A 5,773-nucleotide genomic window follows, 5' to 3' on the forward strand; every position below is an offset into this window, starting at 1 on the left:
AGCAGGCCTGCATATTTTGATCACAATTACAGGCTTAAGAAATCCAAGAATTCCCTTCTATGCACTGTAAAGTATTTTAATATTTTCATATTACTTTTTTTTAGATTGTATATAGAAATAATATGTACTGAATTGTAAATTTGCATAGAAATGGACAAAGACCTCATCATTAATAGCTCACATTTACTGGAGAATATTTTATAATAATTTTAAACAAAATTAGAAATTAAATTTTGCTGATTAGTTTGAGCCCTACCCACTACTTCCCAAAAGTGGACAATGTCTTATAGAATGTTTTAATTTCTTCACACCTGAATTATACAGTAGCAAAAGTTCTTTCAGGCACATGATTTTATCTTCATACTAAAACCAAGAATATGTTACTGGGAGGTGGAATGTACAAATGGTGGAGAGAAGCTTGATATTAAGCAAAAAGGACATTATAAATCTGAACTTTGATATTTCTGCTTAAGAGTTTGGGGACAAGAGGGGAGAAATTCCAGAGTGTTATTAAAATTAAATCCAAAAGATCTTACCTCAAAATTTGTAGTTGTATTTTCTCTGTTTGAATGAGAATACAGTTCTCTTGTAGTTAGCGTGGAAATGTTATAAAATCAATCCTAAGTATAAAAGTGTACTGAAGATACTGAGGTAAAAACACTGCTACACATGTACAAATGGTCATTATTCACAGTAGTGCCTGGATTGCACAGACTGTAAAAAATGCAGAGTTCATTTTGTTACCAGGAACTGTGGACCAATTAAAAGCCACATGTGCTCCTTGGCAGTTCTGTATTCTGCATTGCACGGGATTACTACCAAATTCAGCATCTAAGATGGAGACACGTCAACACAGCCAGGAAAAACAGACTGGCCACTAATAAAATTGACCTCTGCAGATTTTGAGGAAACATGGAAGTGACCCCTGGACTTGTGCTAGCAGCATGTGATCCAAAGTGACAAAACAAAAAAAATTATGTATATATAGATATAGATACAAATATCATCATCATCATGGCTAGGCTTTGTGAACGAAGATTTGGGGAAGGGCTCTACCCATGTGGGTGTGTACTTCAAGCTGTGCAGTGGATTTTTTAGGTGAGGCACAGCGTGCGCAGAACTGGCCCCACCCTTTAACTCCTAAGGTTCATCTGCCACGGCCGAGCAAGATTAGATGGTGACAGTGAAGTCCTCAGGACTAGAACCTACAGCACCCGGGATTCCCAGGAGGTCTCCCATCCAAGTACTAACCAGGGCTGACCCTGCTTAGCTTCTGAGATCTGATGGGATCAGGTGTCAGAGTGGCATTTAACTGCCTAGATACACATACAGATACAGGTACATAGATATATAGACACAGAGAGATAGAACATTATTTAAAACCCCTTTGTTCAGACACTCAAATAACTAATCATAAGAGAATAATCCAGGTATAAAGGCAAACCTGAAAGAAAGATCAGTCAGGGCACTTCACCATTCCTAAGGGCTGAGAGACCTGCTTCTCCCTGTTGACCTTGCAATTCCAAACACAGCAGCTTCCAGAACTGTTAATGCAACCTGGAGCAATTGATTTGGTTGAAACCTCTTTTTTGCATCTGTGCAGACCTTTTCTGAGATCCATGACTGTGCTGAATACACACAACAACCAGTCTGTAGTTCTGAAATCTTCTGAAGTCACCTGACTTCAGGCAGGACCCTGGAGGATTGAGACCCTTCTTACACAAATTTGATGAAATGGCATCAGATTTGGCTCCTGTAATAAAATAGACTCCTTCAACACTATCTCAGCAGTACCTACCCATTCCAACTCTTCCTTGAGTCCTCATATCACATTCAATTTACTTATTTTTGTGCTAGAAAATGCTTCTGTGGTTAGTTATACCACTATCAACTGCAATTTCAGATACTTTGAGCTTGAATAAACCATCACGTAAAACAGTAAATATGACATAGAGCTGGGAAAAAGCACATAAAAAGAGAAAATATGTTGAAGAGCCACAAGGCATTCCCCGGGACCTGGTAGAGACTAAAGGCCAAGTGATATAAAGTGGGAACATAGCCAGTCTGGAATTATCTCTTCAAGGAAAAGATAAATGAAAGAATAGCAACAGGAAGGGGGGAAGAGGGAGGGTGGGGGGAGGGGGGAAGAAAAAAAAAGGAAGAAAAAAATGAAAAAAAGAAACCTAGTTGGTTGAGGTAACTCGTCAATCACTGTTCTCGAAGTCTTTTTATTGTGCTTCCTTCCCTGTCCCTCTCTCATTCCTCTGCTGCACAGCCTAGGATGCTACTTTTGAGAATGCCAACATAGAAGTAGTGCTTCCCTTCTCACCTGAGCTGGACAGAGACAGAAATGGTTGCTGAGTTCTGTCCGTTGCACGAGACCTCCCCATCTTCTGCCAGTTTTGCCTTTGACTAGAATATGTGCATTTCCAAAAGTTTTTGTATGTACATCCTGACAAGTCCCAAAATATTAAGAATGGAGTCTGTGTGTTCTTGCATATACCCTATTTCAAAAGCAAGTGGCAGATTACATGTCTCCCATATTGAGCACCATTCTGTCATGCTATGGGTGAAGAAGTTGATTATTAAGAGATTATCATGATACAATTGGAAGTAGAGGAGTTTGCCTCTTTGTCAATTGGCTTTCTGGAGGAGAAATCTTCAACATGTCCCAGACAGTTGGCTTTGTCATCACACAAGTGGTGGGAGCCAAATGCATTGGGCATAGCTAGAGTAGAAGAAGACCATGAGACTCTGCTGCCTCTATTAAGTAACAGTTTCACTGTCTCAGAACAGCTTGAATCAACTTTTGGACTTGCATTTCTGAGAGAAACTGGGGGAGTTCAAAATAGTGAGAGATGCGAAATACCTTCATATTATTCATATCTCACCAAAAAGCTTTGCTCACACATTTTCTCTTTAATTACTTCTTCACCCATGAATAATTTCCATACTGCTGCATCTCACTAAAAGAAACATTTAAAAATTATTTTGGAAAAAAAAATCTCTGTAATTTTTCTATCATTTTTGTTCACACATTGCAGAGAAAACTAGAGCAGGCAAAACTCATTTGGTAATTTTACTCTGACTTTAAAATTTCTTTCAAACTCATTTTAATTCCTCAGCATGGACTTTTCTTTTTTCAGCATAATATCAAGCCTGAGAATCTAAATGTGATCAATGCATATTTGCATTCTTCCATAGATTCTACAGCTGTCAACATTTTTCCACCTAATCAAGAACATTCTGTTTGTCACCCACCAATGAAACAAAATGCACTGTAGCTACATGGCTAATGAGATACATGAACAAGATTTGAATGTGCAGTACGACTTCAATTTTTACTTAAAAACAGAGACATGTTATAATAGTTAATACATACAATTAACTACTGGAATTCCTGTTTGTGTATTCCTATTGTTGTTCCTATGGCAAACTGATTGAGTCCCAAAGAAAAAAGTTGTTCTTTAAAAGTATTTTTATGAATTACAGATCATATCTGGCCTAGAATAAATTCAGAGTTGTACCAGATGTATGGAAATTAATTCCTTCAATCCATTAAAAGAGTTTTAATAAAGGACTTCCCGGAGCTTGTGTATGTAAGCCTCAGCACAACAGTAGAAATATGTATTACAGAATTTGTACCCGCTCTGAACTTGCTCTGTAATAATATCTGGGAGGGAAAGTGGGTAGAAGAATGACCATCATCCAGTTGCTCATTTCCTTACTGCTATAAATACCACCAGTTAAGTTAAAGTTAAGTTAAAAAATAATGCCTTGCTTAAACTGTAAGTGTCCAAGTTTGGTTTTGTGAGTTTCGTGGATGAAGATTCCTGGATGAAATAGTTACCATTCTGCCCTGAATATTTATTTTACACCATACCCTTACACTGTTAGGGAAACAAAATTTAGATGCATTCATACATGCTGACACAGATTTTGGAACTCTGAAATGTTTGAAAGAAGAGCAAATAATAGTTTGTAAGTCAACTACCTCTGTAGTTTATAGAGAAAAGCAAGATCTCTTCCAAATGTCCTTTGATATCTTTCTTAGGATGATGTAGAGTGTCTTCTGGGAATATTTAACACAGGTCTTATGAATTGCCCTTTTAAAAAACCTACTTCCCTTCATAGAAACAAAAGTAGCTGGTAGGATGGATAACAGTCAGAGATTCAACTCTGAGATTTCTGCACCCAGGGGAATGAATCCCTGCCTCAAAAGCAAACGTTTATCAAAGGGTTCAATACCAGCACAACCTAAATAAGGCCTACAGAACAGAAGGAGTCATTTAAGCTCTGTGAAGTTCTGTGGATCTTTAAGCAAAAAAGTGGGAATTTATGGAGAAGACGACTCTTTCTCAAAAACATGTTAAGTGTAGGCTATAAAGCCCAGAGATGTCTTAAAAGTTAAAATGCAAAAGGAAAAGGACACCAGCACATACCTTAATTATATACAATGAGTATATGAAATATATGCCTGTACATCTAGTTCACACAACCCTCTCAATAAGACAAGCAAGGTTTAACCCCTATGTGCACTGGATGATAAATCTGATGCTAATCCTGCAAGTGAATGCAAGCAGGAACAAGCACAGGTGCCATCTTTGGTATTAAAGCCTTAACTGCATGGTTTCTGGCCCCCTAGAAAAACATGTTTTTTGCTGCATATTTGCACAGGATAACATAGGAGAAAAGCTCAGGGGAAGACTGCCCTTGACTTATTCATGACATAGAACTCCTAAACTTGTGGATTTTTCCCACTGACACAGTGCAGAATTGTATAAGAGCCAAAGAAAGCTATTTTATAGCCATAGATGTACACAAGCATGTATTTCTTAGCTACCCTTAAATTGCTGGGAACCAGTCATACCCAAGAAGTTGCTGCTAAATGGTTTGGAGCAGGCAGGATAATTCAAAAAGTTAATCCAGCTCAGGGACCAGTGCCTGGTTCTGCTGTCTAACATTGTGAGGTGGCTCTGCATTAACAGGGACCCTTTTGGTCTTCACCAGTTGCTAATCCTGCCCATCAGACAACTCAAGAGCGGGCATGAAGAGCAGCAGAAGGCTGTTAGACCAGCCCAAGGACCTGTTCCCTGGACCACTTTCTGACCCTGGCTGAAGAGAAGTGAACTGACAGTACAGGTGAACTGTCTGTTCATTAATGTAGCTATGGTTCATCATTGCCCCTGGCTGGTAAATCACATAGTTCTCAGTGTCACAGAACTAAAGTTATGACACCTTCCCACTTCAGGGTTTTTTGCAGCTTGACTCTAAATGTGTCTATGAACTGTGTTTTCACACTTATTAGAATAGCACCTGGCACAGTCAGTCACAATCTAATCATAGTATTTACTTGAAATGGAAAAATATCTGGTTATACCTGAGAGGCAGAAAGATCTTCCAAGAGGACTGAATTCCTGTTATTCTTCCCATCTTATTGTACATAATGCTTTTCTAGGCATGGTACCTAATTTCTTTTCTTGAAGCCAGCTAAAAAGTTTTTGTGGTTTGCTTTTGACATATATGTTGTCACGGAGAAATAGTGATGTGATTTCAGATCCCATTAAATTGAAAATGCAATTGTAAGAATAGCCATTTTAGAACTCCAACCACAGAAATCTTTCATTTGTTTGAATCAAGATATAGTCAGTAATAGGACTACCACAGCACTGGTATTAACATGGTCCTGGTGGCAATGTCTCAGTTGCTAGGCACAAACAAGCTGCATAAATTCTTCTGGAAAGAGCTAGTTTTGCATGAATCCTCTATCCCT

General features: G+C 38.4%; 1 pseudogene; it reads right to left on the reverse strand.

The window, feature by feature from the left end:
• Positions 1 to 1,202: 1,202 nt before the first annotated feature.
• LOC139681185 (5S ribosomal RNA) lies at positions 1,203 to 1,322 on the reverse strand (annotated as a pseudogene).
• Positions 1,323 to 5,773: the final 4,451 nt, after the last annotated feature.

The sequence above is a fragment of the Pithys albifrons genome, chromosome 1 (assembly GCF_047495875.1).
Source record: "Pithys albifrons albifrons isolate INPA30051 chromosome 1, PitAlb_v1, whole genome shotgun sequence".
NCBI classification, from domain to species: domain Eukaryota; kingdom Metazoa; phylum Chordata; class Aves; order Passeriformes; family Thamnophilidae; genus Pithys; species Pithys albifrons.